Source organism: Diuraphis noxia, unplaced genomic scaffold (assembly GCF_037042655.1).
Source record: "Diuraphis noxia isolate RWA-SAM2 unplaced genomic scaffold, SU_Dnox_SAM2 contig0003, whole genome shotgun sequence".
Classification (NCBI taxonomy): Eukaryota; Metazoa; Arthropoda; class Insecta; order Hemiptera; family Aphididae; genus Diuraphis; species Diuraphis noxia.
Window position 1 is genome coordinate 74,137,323 of NW_028301713.1, and position 20,049 is coordinate 74,157,371.

The 20,049-nt window shown below is 30.3% G+C and overlaps 1 protein-coding gene and 1 non-coding gene across 2 annotated transcripts in view; both read right to left on the bottom strand.

Moving 5' to 3' along the window:
• bdg (sodium-dependent transporter bedraggled) overlaps positions 1 to 7,469 on the bottom strand; it is an 88,941-nt gene extending 81,472 nt beyond the window's left edge. Inside the window, exon 1 of the mRNA XM_089223577.1 lies at positions 7,076 to 7,469. The gene's annotated coding sequence lies outside the window, so the exon portion shown is untranslated. The remainder of the gene's footprint in view (positions 1 to 7,075) is intronic.
• A 9,923-nt stretch (positions 7,470 to 17,392) lies between these two features.
• TRNAW-CCA (transfer RNA tryptophan (anticodon CCA)) lies at positions 17,393 to 17,464 on the bottom strand. Its single transcript has one exon. It is a non-coding gene; the product is annotated as a tRNA-Trp (tRNA).
• Between the last annotated feature and the right edge of the window lie 2,585 nt (positions 17,465 to 20,049).

Below are 20,049 nucleotides of genomic sequence, written 5' to 3' on the forward strand. Positions count from 1 at the left end.
TATTATTAATAAATAGTATTATTTTTTTTTTATTGTCATTCGTTCAAAATATTTAAATTTTTGTTATTAGTTACCGGTATTTTATAGTATGCATGATAATGGTTATAACTCATAACTTATTACTTTTAATAGAATTGAACAATGTTAAAAGATATACTATAATTTATAATATAGTCAATATAGATGACTTTATGCATATCCTACCCTTCAGACGAACAGTTTGAGTGAATGCTTAATCCTTTGGAAACGATACGCTTGTCGTCACTCATAGAGTTGGATTTTGTCAAAACTCTTTCCACTACTATCATCATTGATTATAGAATAGATTCTATAATCAATGCTATCATGCAACAGTCAACATTATACTGTTGTACATTAATTCATACTAATCGAAAACTGAGAATAATATTATACAAAAATTTGCAGTCGGAATCACGATGTGTCGCACAACGATGCACTTTTACAAAATACGCACTCGAGGACGAGAAAACGAAAATGATTCGATCGAAAACTGTATGATAATATGGAGACCAAGATGACCGTTTCACAACACTAATCGACGGACAATATATACGGTTGGATTAGGTTATGCGGACAAAAAGTTTGGCGACAGCTTTCTGTGTCTGATCGCGAATTACGTTTATTACAGATGTTAGGTATCTATGTATAAACTACGCAGACCACGGTTACGGTATACTCGTTAAGTGCGTGTTAAGGGCACTGAACGCGGGTTTCCACTATACGCGTATGCCCTGTATGCTACGTAAAATGTTCAACAACACGGTAAAGTGGTTAATCATGCGGTAACCTAACCAAACCAACCAATCATAGAAAAGGATTTACACGGACGTGTGTAATAGTTGAAACATGTATTGAGACTGAACTAAATACATACTCAGGTACCTACGTATTTAGTTTCGGTGTAAAGGCGGGTTTCATTTGTGCACTTTCGCATGCAAGTACCTTAACAGTGATATTTTTCGTTGGTCAAGTTGGTCACTTGGTCCGTTTTATCCGTGTTCGCCATTGATTGCGATGATTTTTCGATCGAAACGTTTTCGCTTCTTCGTCCGCAGCGAGTTCCTATCTACCTAAATTAATAGATTCATACAGTGTCACGAAATTTTGGCGAAACTGATGATCCTAAACAAGTCATCGTGTACTGTCTGGCCCGACGAAACGCACCGAACGTTTCTAAAATCACGTTCCGAGAACTTGGTTAAAGTAATATGCACAACAGTCAACTGTTGTATTAATATTTTATTCACATAAATAGCGAAAATTGCATCTATTGAATTTACGCATAATCTAATATGTAGATCACCACGGCATAATATGGGTTGAACTAGGTTGTAATTGATAATTCCCCCCCCCTCGATCTAATCACCAAAATATTAGTGGACATCAATACCCTCAAAATGTATTACTTTTAAGCTTATAAAGGGATAAAGATAATAAAAATGATATAGTTGCAGTGGTAGATTTAAGGGGAGCCCAAGAGATCTCGGCCCGCTTCGGCTCAAGTATAACAAATGTATATTTAAAATGATTGTCTATTTGTATGTATTTATTAATTACTGAACAAATTTAATATCTGAATTTCGAACTATGGGCCCTCTCTACCACAAAAAAAAAAATAAACCACTGTATGATTCCAAACTTAACGCCCAGCCACCACCAAATATTTTCTAATTTATAGTATTTTGATAACATGTTTGCAAATTCTTAACACCAATTTCAAATTAATTTGCAAGATATTTGCTCATTTTTTTAAAATTTAATCGGAAAAAGTTGGTAGGCAACATTTACGGACATGTTTTCTCTAACGATTTTAGTTATTTTGGTGTATTTAATGAAAAAAAAAATGTTCAGTTAAAACTTAAAAGATATGTTGCAAAATTGTGCGAATTTAGAACTTTATTAGTAGCAAAATACCGCAAAATACCTACTCACTATTTGTAATAAAATGTTTTTAAACAATAGATTTTTTTTTAATGAAGGTCTAGGGAAACTATTTTATACAGTCCACACTAATTTGCGGACTCTATTGAATATAACCTCCTACATATTCATATAATATCCATATTAAATATTTTCAAATACTTCTGCAGCAGAGCAAAACCAAAAGGTCTACTGGCTAAAATAAATTAAAACAAAATTTGAAGGTGTTCCATCATTGTACATCAAAAGTAGCTCGACCTTTTTTCTCAGGAAAAAATTATTGTTAACGACTTAAGGTAAGTATTGTGTTTTTACTGTTTTTGGTAAATTACTAATAACTTTGTTGGATACTTCGCATATCTGCCTGTTATAGTAAGTTGTGCACACTATGGGCCAGTATTACAATCATGGGTTACACTCCGATCAGTGTTTAACTGTCCGTAAGATGAAATAACCAGTATTACAAACTCTGGTCCACTCTGTTATTGACCGTCAGCTACCGGTTACGCTTACCAGCCGAAATCGGCTGGTTACAAAACGTGATGTACCGTTAAAGCATCTGATTGGTTGATAAATATTTATGTTTTTGTAATTATTTTGATATCATTATCATTATTAATTTTATTATTCTTCAATACAATACAACAATCTAAATTTTATTGTGAACAATATTATTATTTAATTTTGTCTTTGATTTTCGATTACACCAACTATTTGATATATATTTTATTATATAATAATATATTTTTTTACATATTACTATTTTTACGATATGGGCGCACTAGACTATATGGATATTGACGACTATTCAGACACCGAGGAAAGTGATGAAGCAATCGATGATTTTGATCATTTGGCGGAACTTGTGGCCTTCCCTAGACGTGCTAAAATTATTCGCAAACGACCTGACCATTTTAAAGTATGGAGAGATGACGAGTTTTTGAACAGGTTTCGTTTGAACAAAGATACTGTAAAGTTTCTCCTACGTATAATAGAACCAAAAATCGCATCACAAACTAGTAGGTAAGTGTGTATTAAAATTTTTTTTTTTGTTCAGTTATTTGATATTGTATTTGTTTATTTTGTAGTTCCTCCAATTTAAAATTGATCTTTATAATAGTTATCTGTAATCTGCAAATTATGAATCAATACCAACGCATAAGATTTCTTATCATTTAAATCAAACCTAAAATTGTACATCCTAATTGTTCATTTAAAAAAGTTGAACACTTATATCGATGCATAATAAATAAAACATTGCATTTAATATGCCACAAATAGGTACCTAATGTTATATGCATTATAATATAAATTAAAAAATAAATAGTGTAGTCTTTAATTGATTTTTTTTACACTACCTACACAAATTACCGTAGATGGAGGTGCTTAGCCCCCTTAGTTTCTCCAATGCATATAGGTAATGTTATATGCATTGTAATATAAATAAAAATGAATAGTGTAGTTTATTGTAATTATTAATATTTTACAGAAATAATGCAGTAACACCTAGTCAAAAACTGTTGATGACGTTGAGGTATTATGCAACTGGTTCCTTCATAGCAACTTGTGCAGATTTTGTTGGAATCCATAAAACTACTGGTGGTAAAATTATAATAGAAGTGTCAAAGGCCTTAGCAGCACTTAGACCGGATTTCATTCATTTTCCAACAACTGATGATGAAATACGTAAAGTTAAGCAGGATTTCTTCAATATTGCAAAATTCCCATCATGTATTGGAGCGATAGATTGTACTCATATAAAAATTAGATCTCCAGGTGGTGATGATGCAGAAATTTTTCGGAACAGGAAACAATTTATATATAATGTAATACTGGCCCTATGAGGTTGACATAATATTCTCAGCGTTAAACGCGACGACTGCGTTTTTTTCAAACTGACAATGAATATTATCGTGGATACATCCTGATTACAAGTATGCCGTATACGATGTGGACCACAAAACATGATAACCGAATTTATACCGTGGTCGAGGTGACCATCATATTATCAGTAGATAGATCATTGGTGTATTATGATTCACATTACTCGAGAACATATAACGAATGATATCTTTGATTGTTCAATATTGAAAGATAGCAGTGCTCGTCGACCGTTTTATCCTTGACCATCATTTTCCGTTCATTCTTGATTGATTTCAGTTTATTAGTCATTGTTCACGAGTGCGTTCCGAGTTCTCAGTGCGATGACATCTCAGGAAGACGAATTATGTATATTTACAAGCTCCATTACTCTCGGTCCGACGATCACTTTTTTCGAGGGTTTTCTGAGTTTTCTTATACGTCAGGTTAAATGCACATCACTCCAATCTATCAGCCTCGCCATACAGTTTATCATACACAAACTTCTTGTAAAAGAAACTAACAGTTTTTGACATTTCATTCCAATTTCATGTTATAAATTATAATGCAACACAAATTAAAGATGTTTGAAAAATTCAAAATAATCAATGTTAGGCCATTCAGAGCGAAATTTAAAAAAGTATAATACACGGTAAAAAATACTGAAAGGCACCACCAGCGTATTAACTATTACATGATGGTAAACATTTTTTGTACCTGTGTGTCAAATAAAAGTTTGGTTCACTTGCGTGTCAAATAATTGTATGATTATTTTTTTTAACTTAAAAAAATACTTTCATCCTACATCTTGAATTCATCATCCCTGAACTATTATATTTTTACAAATTCGTATACTATTTGTCAATACCCACTGACAATATTCATAAGTTATGAATCATAACACACGTTTTTTAGGGTTATTGATAAATTACATTATGATATATATATATAAGTATAATGTTAACCTATCGTACTATTGTGCGAATTATAGTATAATATGTGGTTCATAAAACAACACAACGCTGTAGTGTATATTTGTGAAAGCATTTCGAACAATTTATTGCAACGAGGTAACAAGCAATAATATCCATTATCCGTTCACAAAATATATTGTATAACGATAAATATGCTTTTGTTTGAGAAAAATCTTATATCAACCCTGTCAAATGAACGACAAATTGGTAGACTAACAGCTCTTTGAAAAAGAAACAAGAGTCAATACTCAACCGCATGTGGATTAGACATACGAGACTAACTTACAGATTCCTAACGGCGAGAAAATAAGCCTTTATGTGTGTAGTCTACGGCTTTAAATTCATGGTGCAACATAATGTAACTGAATGCTTAAAATGTGAACTGTCCGATAAACATTAAAAATCGATGATACCCTTTACAAAGCACTTGAAATCAAAACCGATTTTAAAATATCATATTGTATATAAAATATAATATCATGATGTAAAAATTTCATTTACCGACCCACGAATAATAATTTTATATTACAATAAAATAACTAAAACCATTATTCTTAATTTTAATTTGTTATTTTGTCCAAATTATGATTTAAAATATCTTTAAACCAAAACTTTGGTTATATGTTTTTTAGATCTATTGGTTACAGAATAAACTATTTATGAGAAACCTTATTTAAAATTTCAATTCTTAACTGTAAAAATCGAACATTTTATAATTTTTAACTACATTTTTGAGATTTGATAAATTTGAACTTTAAATATTTATAAATTATGATTATGGATCTATAATATTATATTATTTATGAACTGATTATATTACAAAAACTTATAAAAACCTCGTTTTAAATTTTCAAGCTTTTAGAGTTAACAAAAACATTTTGTTAACATTGATAGAATAAAAACTAAAAAAATTTAAAATCTCTTTGAATAACTCAAAATATGTAGATTAAAATATTAAGAAAATTATAAAATTAACACTTATACCTATAAATAGCTCAAAAAAAGTTAAAAGCATTCAACAAAGTTCATAGAAAATGTTAATATAAACGTTCAGGTAGAATTTCGTGTAATGTAGAATTATTATTTTTAGAGTTACAATAAAAACAAAGTAATTTTTTTTCAAAAACAGGTTTTAACTAAAATTCTCAGTTTTTCATTCAGTTTTTGTTGATTTTTCTTCACAAAGCATTTTTACCACCACAAAAAGTGATAACAAAAAATAAAAACATCATTATAAAATTAATACATTTATTTCTACATTCAGAATCTAAAATCAAGGTACAAACATAGATAATATATGTGCTTAAAAGTTAAACAAACTTTAATCAGAAAGTAAATTCATTCCAATAATATGGCTCCAACACAAAATTAGTTCTAATCAACTCAAGTATATGATGCTGACATGTTTTACATTTTAAGACAAAGGCAAGTGAAAACACAATAAAACATGTGGACATAGGCCTAAATAGGTTAGATAAGGGGGCTATAGCTCCTCTGTAATTTTACTTGGCTTTCTCCGTACATTTTTTTAGTTACCATTTTTAGATTTTGTTACATAGACAACCGAAACATTGTAGGCGAAGCCCCTTCTCCCATAAACTTCATCACACAACGTTCGTGATACAAAGTACGCATTCATACAAACCTATGCATGCGGATGCAGGTCGTGTGAAATCCTTTTAAACGAGATATCGCAGTGTTCGTCAAATCACGAGGAAACAGCCCTTATTACGAGTATTGAAAAAATAACAATTAACATATTATAAAAAGTCTACGCAGCAGAGCACCCCATACAAAGATTTGAAATTTGTTTCAATTTGTTCCATCAACACAAAATACTTAATACCATATTCCACAGCCATTGTTAATTGATATAAGTTATCTCTAATTTTGCACATAATTTGAAGGGGCTTTATTTTTGATGTTATAATAATAGTTTATAAAGCTTTTAATATATTTAATCATATAGTGGCCACTAGCTAGGTATAAATCAAAACCGTTTCGTGCATGGTCTAAGAATATGCGTACATCACAGCACTCGTTCCAGTTGATACAATCCAAATTAATAGGTATATGTACTTATCCTTATTAGAATTATTACAATACTGGAAGCTTATAAAATAATATCTCATAATTCATATTCATTTGACAGTTTACACCCTTGTCAACTGGGATGTTAGTTCTTTGTAAGGTTTTAGTAGGTACTATATAAGTGGTTTTTCGAAGGACTGTTATATTATTATGTTATGGGAGGTGTCACGTTATAAACGTATTCGCAAAGTAGTATTATTATAATGTACCTGTAAAGTGATAGTTCAGGTAAGAGATACTTTTGTACACACGTCGATCGGCCAAAGAATCGCAGTGAGCTATACCCGCTGATGAAATATCCTATTATGTCTACGGCTACTACAGTAGTATGACCACTGCGCCGACACGATCACAATGATTCGCGGCTAAAGCAGCGGATATCGATAAAAATTACAAAACGCAGCACGGCGTACTCCGCCTCTATAACACACACACATATATATATATATATTATATATTATTTAACAGTATGATGATAAAAAGTATTTCCGGCCTAAAACACTGATTTTTAAGTGTATAATGATATTATTATGTACATCAAACGACTATCACAACGATGAAAATTGAACGCTCTCGGCACGCGTGACCACCGCCCCAGTGACCGCCGGCGACCGCGGTTAGACGTATACTGCAGCTGGACCAACGAGCCGCCACGCGCACACTTTGTCCAGCCCTGTCAGCGGCCGTGGCGGTGGTGCTGCGAACACGTCGTCGGTGGTGCAGTTGGCCGCGCGGAGGAGAGACCTTGAACCGACCGGTTCGAACGTTGTATAATATGCTATACACATATATAGATGATAATAATAATAAAAAAAAAATATATACATATATGTGAGTGTGGATGGAACGGTGCGCGCACGCATTACGCGTTGTATTGTAATGTACGGCGTTTGTACAATGGAAATCCGTCCGACGCGTCGTCGTCGCGTTCACTCGGTCGGCGGCGAACGTTGGTCGTTACACCGAACCCGTTCGTTGTCGTCCAACACGAACGTTCGGAGGTATACAACACTGACTGTTGTGCGGGGCGACTGTTGGCGGGTGGGTGGGGGAGGGGGGGGGAGGGGGCTCGTCACGCTGTGCCGGCTCGCATCGGTGGATCTGCAGAATCGGCTCGGATGACACAATATAATAATAGTATAATACCTATACAACTGTATTCAGTATTGTTATGTTACTCGAGTCGAGTCGTAATAATAAAATTCGAGCCGATAGTCTCCGGATAAAGGAATCGTGAAATTCGCCCGCATACAGGGTGTTAATAATAAGGAACCGCCGAGTTTTCAGTGTTGGCTATAATATTATTAGTCCAGGGCTCGGGACTTATAGCACTTAAAATCATTGAAATAAGCGCTTAAAAAAGCTCTTAAAACATCATTATAAGCACTCAAATATCAAATAAGCATTTTAAAAAACTTAAATTTTTGCAAAAATATTTATCAAAAAACTAAAAACTAAAAAATTCTAACTAAAAAATCAAACAAAATAAAAATAAATCTTTATATTTATATTTTAAAATAAATTAAACTTCACTTTCGAGACTTAAATGATTTTATAAATTTTCCTAGGGATTTTCTGAAAAATAAAATGTAAACGATATTTATAATAGTTGAAAACATTATAAAAACGTAGAAATACTGGTCAAATAAGCAAAAATAATCAGAAAAACTGGAAATAAGCATTTTTTTGAAAAATCACTGAAATAAGCGAAAAAAAGCACTTTCAAACTTCATAATTAAACGTATTTACTCGTGCATGACATACACTTCCATCGCACTATGCTACATTTTAAGTCAATCCATAAAAATAAGCAAAAGCATGTAAATAATTTAGAGTTAAACTCATTGTTGCCAATGGCCATAGTTACCGAGGCTTAATTCAAATAAAAAATTTAAAAAAAAATTAGCAAATGCTTTAAGTCCCGAGCCCTAATTATTACCCATGTGTAATTATTAAAAACTGATTACATTATTTGATAACTCCGTCTTATATTATGTTCATGATTTTACGCGAATGCCATTTCTCGTATATCACAATCACACCTAGCTGTTCCTTGTTATAGAGTTTAACTGCAGAGCCGGATTGGTTAGGCGAGCTACCGAGAAAATCTCAGTCGGTCGCTTAAAGTTAAGGCCGGTAGTGTCAGAGTGTGGGTGAAAATAAATACATGTTAGAATAAGTAAATAAGTTTGTATCGGTTTTAGACGTAATAAACCAATAAAAAATAATGGAGACCCAAATTTTGGGACAGTGAATATGTAAATGGGCCACTTAGAAGTGAAAATCTCGATGGGCTGATATATACCAATCCGACCCTGTTTAACTGTTTAAGAGGGTTATAAGAGATGATATGATTGTATGAGGTTTGCAGGGTTTTATTGAACATGTATGATCCCCCCCCCCATTAATTCTAAATTACGCACCACTGCTGTTGTTGTAGTGTCATACAATTGCACACAAATTCGTTTTAGTAAGCGTTTTTCGTGATAACAACGTTATATTATGCATAGCACCTACAATATCTACAATCCTAGTGTATCCATAATTTAAAAAATAAACACTGATTTCACAGTCTACATTGAAATTCAATAAACCATGACGTATAATATTATCAAGTATAAAAGAAAAGGATATTTAATCTTTACCGTCAAAATATGTTTACTATCAACTCAACAAAAAAATCCAACAAAAATTTTTATTTTTCGTGAATCGTGATGTTCACATTAAATTGTCTATTCAATATTATTTAGACAAAATTTTAAACGTGCATGGTATTTGGCGGAATTCTACGTTAGGTAAATGTTAATATAGCGTGGTAATAATATACCGGTATAGAATAAACTGCACTATTTCAGAGACGAGAGACATTATAATGATGTTATTTGAGTGTTTTTAAACGTACTTTTGAACGTACATCGCACTCCTGCAGGTTATACTTGAAAATTCTAATGATTGCTTGCAGCATGTGCATTTTGCACCTCGTGGCTGTAGGTAGTTTCAACGTGAATGAAACCGGTATTACAAAAAAAAAAAAAAAAACAATTCACGACACGAATGTTTGAACAGTATGCACAAAGGTTCTTTCTTTGTAACAAAGATCTATTATAATATTATGTCTCCGACGACTGTTATTTAATATTTTTATTTTATGAACAAATATTATTGTGAATATACATCAGGGAGGCGCGCACATACCTGCCTTGCGTATTTAAATATTCAGCAGCTCTGCGCAATCAATACGATCGTATTAACTGTTGCGATGTATAGCCGACGCCTGATTTTAATATTTTATGTTATTATAATATTATATAAAAAAATACAAATATTAAGCCTAGTAATTAATAATAAATTGTTGTGAACCTTTATAGACGTTGTATTTAATAATATCACTAATATCTATAGTCTATCAACCAAGCAATGTTATGTTTTATCAGTAAAAAAAATGATACTATGAGTCCACCGACGGATAGGGCCGGATTTAGAACAAGTGCCGCCCTAGGCCCTTTTAAATATGCTGCCTCTACCCCTAGAAAAAAAAATTTTAATTATTACAAATAAATTTATTTCATTTTAAAGAAATTAGGTTAATAGTCATTATAAACAAAACAAATAATAATTATAAATCCTAATTAGGCATTATCAGTATACATTTTGAATCTTAATCTTAAAATAATCTTAATAATCTTTAATCTTATACCTAGTAATACTTAATAGTTAAACTTATACCTAATCATAACCTATGTTATCTATAACATTTTACGACGAACTTTTTTAGACGCGAAATCGTCGATTATATCATCATAATTTATACTTCGAAGCATCTCAGATTCTATGTGTAGTATTGATGTCGCGTTTAATCTATCTGACTCCAAAGTTGAACGAAGATGCGATTTTACTCTTTTCAATGCTGAAAACGACCGCTCTGCTGTACAATTTGTTGCAAACGTGCACAAATACATACGTAACGCTGTTGTGACGTTCGGATAAATATCTATTAAATCATTTGTATACGGTGTAGCAGGTTTAAAGAAAGTACTTAGTTTAGGTATTTTATTTAGAACTTTACTCTCTTTATATTCTTTATCTTTGGCTCGCTTTTTATACTCTGAACCACTAAAACGTTTACGACCGTCACTCATAGTGAAAAAATGCTAAATACTGTAAATTATTAATTATTATTTATTAAATATATTATGTTGTAATATGCACTCCCGACAATGACGAACAATAAACTGAAATGAATTGTGGTCGTGTGCGATGTGGATACACAAACACAATATCTTTAGCCAATTTCTATATATATTATATTTTTATCGTAATTACTTTTAGGAACAACTTATATTATTATATACCTAGGTAGGTATCTTATCTTTATAGCTCACATTACGAGAAAATTGATTTCGGGTTAGTGACATTTTCAGTTTCATGCGCCCGTATATTTTACATACAGATATCTAAAAAAAAATCATATAAATATTTCATGCATTCATATGATTCTTTTTTTATTTCTTACAAAATTTGCCGCCCCAAAAAATTTGCCGCCCTAGGCCCGGGCCTCACGGGCCTAGGCGTAAATACGGCCCTGCCGACGGAACATATTATCCTATACGTTTTCGTGACTATAAAGTAGATAATATAAAATAAGATGGCGTGGTTATTATGTGCCGGAAGAGTTCATTATCCTTAAGCGTTGGAATCGTAAAAAGAATAGTGGTCATGATCGTGCATGCACGATATAACTATTGTCATTATGCTTATACATATCACACATAAATATATAATACAATATATTAATATATAAGAGATTATCATTACGTAATACGTATATATGATAAGTGAGAACCAGTGGCGTAATTTGGTCATGTTTCAATGTTTGTGAGGTAGACATTTACCCCCTCGCCCACTAAAAAAAAAAAAAATTGGTTTATATCATGAGCACACCTCTCAGTACCACCATTTCGATTTTGATCACTATGTTTAAAAGTATCATAAATCTTCAAAAACTTATAACTTTGAAACTAAGTCCGCCGAAAAATTCTGATACCACCACTGTTCTTAATTCAGTGAAATACGTAGGTTATACCGAACAAAATTGTTGAACTAAATGCATTAAATATAAACTTACATAAAATATAAATATTATGCAGGTACATATATTATAAGTATATTATTTATTATGATAAAGTATCTCATCTAACATAATATAATCATTAACTCATAACATAGGTAAAATATTAAATATTCAATACTATTGTTTTTCTTTGTAATTCGTGGCGGACAGGCTAATAGTGATCATTCATTTTGATACGCACGTTTTCCTATACCCAACAACACGTTTTCCGCAAATTTAATAATTTTGTATAAAATATCAAACATTATGTAGATTATAGAGTTACAGACATCACTATAATTTTGTATCTATTATATCGTTCCTGTCCGTGTACGTGTATAGGTACACTATTATTGGCTGGTAATTGTTTTGATGGTGGTTGTTTGTATAATAATATATATAATTATTATATTTTGTATAATATATAGTTACATCTTATACCTAATAACCACAACTATTCTGCGGTACCTTGTTTTTTTTCGCTTGGCATATCTTATTTTCAGCAACACATCAACACATGTGTATAACAACATGCATAAGGAACTCGACAATTTTCTGGTCGTTATTGTTGTTACTGCCTTCTTGCTGGCATTGCTCATCGCTGACGGCTACACTAATGATATTCACTGACGGATAAAAAATCGAAAAGTCAGAACTCCAATAATATATGAATCATGTCTATAGTTGATACATTTGGAGTTAGCATTTCGAAAATAAAAACGGAACTAAAAAGCAAGCTGCTCAGAGTGCCCACTCTGAAGCATGAAGGCGTACATTTGATTATTTACTATAATATTGATACCTGAAAATAGTGACACAGTTCGTTAAAAATTCTGATTATATTTCTTAACATTATACTATTTCCTTTGAGCTATACGTAAATAGAGATGTTTTTAATATTTTTTTTATACTCTTCTACTAATGTATTAGTTAGTACTTTAGAATCCTTATTGAAACTATTTTAATCAGTTTTAAATTATACTTATGCATATACTACGTATATCACCCTATATTATACTCTGTATTTCTTAAGGTGGTTCATCGTCTCACGGCTGAAAACCCTATATAACTACAATAATATTAACTGGTATGAATTCCTAATTTGTATGGACACAGTATAAGCTTAATTTCTGATCTCAGATCTAAAAGAAAAAATACATACAGTAGGTAGAAAAAATGAACAACCTTTAAGCAAAAAAATAATATTATATATTGTATAAATATTTAATGTAAAAAAATATTTTTAGCGTACTCGTGACCAAATATAATTGTGCAATATGATTCCGCGTGGATTTATCAGTTTAAATGGCCTAAAATTGCTGTAGAACGGTTCAGTTCCAGTTCCTGAAGATTATAATAACATGTTTTCAAAAATATTTTATCATATTTAATATTTAAATATACCATTCCATTATTTCCATCGATTTTTGAGTACGGGATTTATAGCCGCACGAGTATAATTTAATGTAGAATATTATTATGTTGTTAACCCAGTTATCCCAGTTTAGAGTTAAACGTAGTATAAAATAATTTTTTGAAACATTTCCGAGTGTAAAACAAAAAATATGACTATAATCACTATAGATTTATAGCTGTATAACTGTAGTTACAGTTAATCCATCACAATCGAATTCGATACACCGCATTAATCAAATTATTTATATAATCCATTAAGCATTGTAGTCCAATCGATTCAATTCAATACGTATCTACTTTAGTTTAAATTATGTCTTAGTCCAAGATGTAATAATATGCTTATACAATTTAACGTTGTTAAAAGTCCAATAATTTTTTCAAGTTATATATTATTAATAATTGTATTTTTCATGTGAATTATTTAATTTGATGTTTTTTGCCATACTTATTTGAATTACCATAAAGTTTTAAATGATGATATGATGTTCTGAGATATTCTGGTGGATAGTATGCAGTGCTGATTTCATCAGTTTCAGAATAATAGTAATTCTTTTACTATGGCCTGCCATCTACCTCGGTATACTTTGACTATAAATATCGTTCCTGGCTTCCATCATAATATGTGCAACTTGTTTGTGCACTTATTTGATGGTGTATGGTGAGTTGATGTCTCCTTAATTAAAATATTATACGTTGGTTTATTTCCATAAATGTCCATCCTCCAAGCTCGACATTTTAAGCCCTCGCCTGGGACCCTTAAAGCATTTTTTTTACAAATTATGCTTAACATCGTGTTCGATCAGTTATTATTATGATATTATATATAAATGAATTATTAAATATTATAATATTTTAACGAAAATCGGTATGGCGTAATTTCAGTTTTTTTCATAGTTATCATTGGTAGGTGCATTTCAGAAACTTACTGTTTTGCAGACTTGATATATTTTTTACGCCGGATCAGGACTCAGGCTCAGGTTAGGGATATAATAATATAAAATTATATCCATCTACATCGAAAATATTATTCTTAACTAGATCAATATTCAATTTAATACAACAGCTGCAAGAATCAAAAGTTAAAAAAAAAATAATAATAAAACACAGCAACTATGTCTGTCTTATATATTTTATTTTAACACGTCTTGACCAAGAATAATAAATTATAATATGATTATAGTTTTTTTATAATTGTGCCATCGTGATTTTGATACTAATCTATAAAATAATTCGTAATTCATTCATGTCATAACTACCAAATCACATTGATGTTAAACAATGTAAGTATTATACAATATAATTATTAATACAATATTTACAATCACATATTATCATCGATACACGCTTGCGCTGATAGGTACCTAGTTTTATGGCGTTGACACTTTTAGCTTACACTGTGATAATAACTTCTCAGCTGTTTAAAAGGTGAACAATATTGCCACATTACTAACTGTTGTGATGAGAAGTCTATGAAATCAATGATATGTTTTGTTTTAATTTCAATGTAAGACTATAAACCACGTAGAACCAGTAATTAATGATTAATTATTAATCAGCAAACAAAGTAGTAGATCGATCCTATATCCACCTGCAGTAACCTTGGAGTATCATCGTCTTTGAACTATCTTCTCTGATGATGCGTAATGCATCGCAGACTAAAGTTGAATATTGTAACTAACCTTGCAGAAAAATAAGCACACAATAAAAATGATACCAAATAATTAAAATAATTAAATTAAACATTACATCGTTATTCATCTAGTCACAAGAAAAAAAAACCATAACTTTTTTGAACAACACAATTTAACTGTAACCTTGCTTTGTAAGTTAAAATAAATTATAAACATATATAAGCAAGAAACTATGTAACCACGCTCAAATTTATACACCGTCCTGCTCCTGCATTCTACTGTAGATAAAGTCCATAGATAAAGAAAATTATCGCTGACCTGTATTAAAAGTTATTTGTCAATTTATAAAATAATATTATTGTGGTCTTTATTACACAAATATATAATATTATAATGACTACGTTTCGGTATTCGGTGTTCTGTTTTATGCAATTTAAATAAGCTTAAAGATTATTTTATAATATTATGTTATAACTGGGAGCTGGAACTGTGGTAGTGTGGTGGTAAATTAGTACTGGGGTGGAAGGAAGATAGATCCCCTATAACCTTTTTTTCAATGTTCAAGATCTGAAAATCATAAATTATTATTATTATTATTTTTAAATAATTAAATAGTGCCTATTAAAAAATCAGCGATATCCCCCTAATCATTTAACCGCCACAGAGCTGGGAACATGATAACGAAGTACGTACGATACGTCGATACCTTCTCATTATTTTACTCAATATACTGGTAAAATATAAGTAATTTTTACTTCAAAATATAACAGAAGAAGTCTTTTATTTTTGGGGGTGCAGATTTCACATTTCAAACTTGGGGTGCACAAGTCCACTGTGTGACCGCTAGTTGTACCAATTGCAATCATAGATAAATATATAAAGAAATATTTGATTTCCGTTTCCCAAAACAAAATGGTAATTGAGCACATGTTAAAAAATTTGCTGATCATTAAATCATTTATATTGCTCATCTATAGGATAAGAAGAGACATTATTCAAAATGACAAATTCATACGTTATGCAGTTTTTAAGGAATAGAAATTATAGCAGAAATGTATGCCAAAAACCTTCTCTTACAATGTACTATCTTTCATTAAAAAAAAAAATACGTCCGGCCATCCATAACGTCGTGTCATTCTAACACGAGATTCGATACCGACCATTTATAAGGGGTTCAATATAGGCAATCAATCATACATATAGTAATTAATAAAAATGACTATTAGTGTGCGTGTAACACTCTACATGAATATTAATAATAAATAATAATCAATTACCGTATTTTACCATATCTAACCTATAGGTTTCGTTTATCTTTATGAGAGTATAAAGTTCTGCTGATATTATACTATCTATAATCTAGTTATCCAATGATACCAATTAAATGTTTCAAAAATTAATTGAATTCGTCATAACCTACTCTAAATCATCGAGTTTCTTACATTTTTAAATTTATTTAAAAAATGCTTGATATTCGGCATTTGATTAACATTTTAAAATTAAAAATTAAAAAATGTCCAATACTTTTCACCAGGACATGAAAGTTAAAAGTTGAAATAAAAAAAGGGGGTAAGTAATTGGATGTCGCTCTGAAGTACAGTAGGTTACAAGAGGATTACTGTAAAGGATGGTATTAAATTTGAATTCAATGATGTAACATCATTGTATACGAAAAACGATTCTGAGTGGAGACGGTTTATCAGTCTAGGATATGTTATACTATATTAACTATATTGTTATGATTTCATAAATAAAAAAAAAAACGTCGTCCGTAATTATTTAATATTATAAAATCGTGAAATCGTGAAATCGTATACGTTTTTCCTCCTTTAACCGCTTTTATTTCGAGTACCGTTTCGAAAATCGAAAAATGACCTCTCTAAAGTACCAGATCAAGAACATTACCTTTCAGAAAAAATGCCACACTTGATACTTTTGAGCAAGTTTAGAGGAAGAAAATGTGTTTACAGAATAACAAATAAAAATAAAAATAAATAAACATTATTGTAAAACCAATACATTCCTCGCTCCGCTCATAATCTGAAATATTTGGTTATTTAATTAAAATTAGTTTCAAGCCCTGTTTTTCACAGATATTTAAAAATTCAACAGAATAATAAATATTTATAAATTATTTAGTAGTTATAATATAATATGAAATGCGTTTTTTTTAAGCTTATAAGGCTTGAAAATTCAAAAATTGATAATCAGTAGATGATTTTTTATGCAGGCATATTCAAAAAAAAAAAAAAATTGAATACAAGTTTGTAAATATCCCAAAAAAATAAATTAATTCCTGGTTGATATATTAAAACAATGAAATAGTATCTAAATAATGTAGAATTGGTAAAATAAACTGCTAAAAAAAATGACCTCGACGTGATTTGAACACGCAACCTTCTGATCTGGAGTCAGACGCGCTACCGTTGCGCCACGAGGTCTCCTATAACAATTATTGCAAACTAGTTTATTTAAGCAAAATCTCCACCAGAGGCTAAAAATATTTGTCGAATATTTACCACCTCATAAACATCACTCAACCAGGTCCAATGACTAATGAACAAATAAACATTACGACCATAAAAAATATGTAAAAATTAGCTTATTTTATTCCCCTGCTTTCATAAATTCATACTTATACATTTTGAAATAATTTGAGCCCCACCTTTGACCTGGGTACGTCTCCAATTATTAAAATAACATACCTAAATCGACACTTGGAATCGAAATCGTAAAACTCCTCCAAAAGGTTTGATCGATCTATGAATAACATTGGCCAAGGTAAAAAATACAAAATATCCAGAACAAATTCATCATCAGAAATAAACAAACTTGTATCAGAACTCGATATTTCAGCATTTTATTTTCCATTTAAATTTAAGATGAAATAAATATTATAGTGTATTGTTTAAATAATTAAACACACGACTACACAACAGATACTACAAAATATAATATTATAATTTATAACGTGGACAAGTGTTACCGACTATGTAGCGATTAGCGTATAGGTACACACAATAAAAATAAATATTAATATAAAATTATGTTGAATCTTACCGGATAAAAACTAAATAAGTTAAAAAGTTAACTAACCATTATAATTTATTTTTTAAATCATTTTAAATAGTTTTAGTATCTGTAGATAGAGATTAATGTACCTATCGGTTCACTATGATAACTGCGTAGGTATTTATGCATGTGCTTTATGCGACACTAAATAACGTTGTTATTGTCGTACTTGGGACGTCCACAGTCAAATCGTTATCCAAATATCTGAATTCTGAAATCGTAGGATTACAATTTGGATTGATTATCGAATATCGGCGAACTTTATTTTATATTAGCAATCACCTTGTTATTATGATTTTATACGTGAATCAAACGTTGTCACTTCTGTTAGTCTGATAAAATTTCACTCATTTTTAATCATTTGTTTTCACTATATTTTAATATACGTACTAATAAATTTTTCTTGCGCAAAAAATGTTTTTTTTTTTTTTTTTTAGTATCAATTTTCGACCCTCAAAGAGCTTCAGAGTATGCTGCTGCCTACCATGCGTACCCCCTGCGTACCTACTCTATGAGTATTAGTAACAGTTTTGTATAAAATAAATATTAACTCAAACACAAGTATTTTCAATATTTAAACATACTGTTTGTTAAGGAAGAATAACCATATTTTATCTATGTAAATCGTAAATATGCTAAGGCAATATGAAAAATTGTTTCATAATACATACACTTTAATATTTAATGACCTCGTAAATGTTTAATGCTTGAATATTGTTCAATTTTACTATTATTTAAATCATCATAAATCTCAATAGGTATGCCTTCTTTTCTATGAATTAACTGAATTAGTTCTTTATTTGTATTTAAAGTGTGATAAATCTATAAAATGTGTTATCTTTTCTTGTACATACTACACGTGCAATTGCGTAAAGAACAGGTAAAAAAAATTTTTATCACATTAAAAAAATATCAAAAGACCGGTACCGGACAGCGTTACATTATGTAAAAACATTTTATGAATCAATAGTGAGCCATAATGGTCCCTTAAACAGCTTAGACATGATTTAGTGGCCCATAATTATACATTCAATTTTATTAAATCATTAAATTAATCAACTTTTAACGCAACCAGGCAATATAGAGTAGGTACTAAATGCTAAATTTACTATTGATATTTAAGGCAAAAATATTAGGCATTATATATACGTTTTTAAAATTTATCACGTTTATTAAAATTAAAATATCCATGTATGAGGTATTTAATAAAAATACAAGTTTCTAAAAAAATTATAATACCTACTAATAAAATATACTATATACTGATAAATAATAATAAATTAAACGATACTGACCAAATTAATGATTATTAAACACAGTAGTTTATTCGTGAAATGTAGTAAATGTTTTACCTTAAAGATTGAAATTTCTTAATTATTGTTGCCAATTTGTTGGTAAATATCTTAACTTGGTCAAAAGACATTTAATGCAAGGTTCCACTTACACATAAATTGTTTTTATTGTAATTTAAAACAAACATTGATTTTCAATTCACAATATTTTTTTATGAGCGTCTGAAGTTAAACTAAATTCATAAAAAACAAGAACATTTCAAATTATTTTAGTAAGAAATTATTTCTATATGTAAGATTTGAAAATTCAATACAAAACCTTTCATATATTCTTCGGTAATTTAAATTCATTTTTGCAAAACCTTTGCAGAATTTTCAATTTCAACCTCCTAATATACTCAATTTGTTTCCGAAAAACCTCTATTGAATCTGATTTATACTATGAAATCTGAAAAGTTGAAATTATACAAAAGTTTTACAACAAAATGATATTTTTGATAGTCAACTTTTTTGTGTTATACTTACACTTGATGAAATAATCAGGTGAAGTGTTAGTATAGAAACTAATTCATACTAGTTCATATTTCTCCAAAGTAGGTAAAGCTTTCAGAATTAGTTATTGAATACTCAATAATGCAATAATCTGCATTTTTTCTCTACTA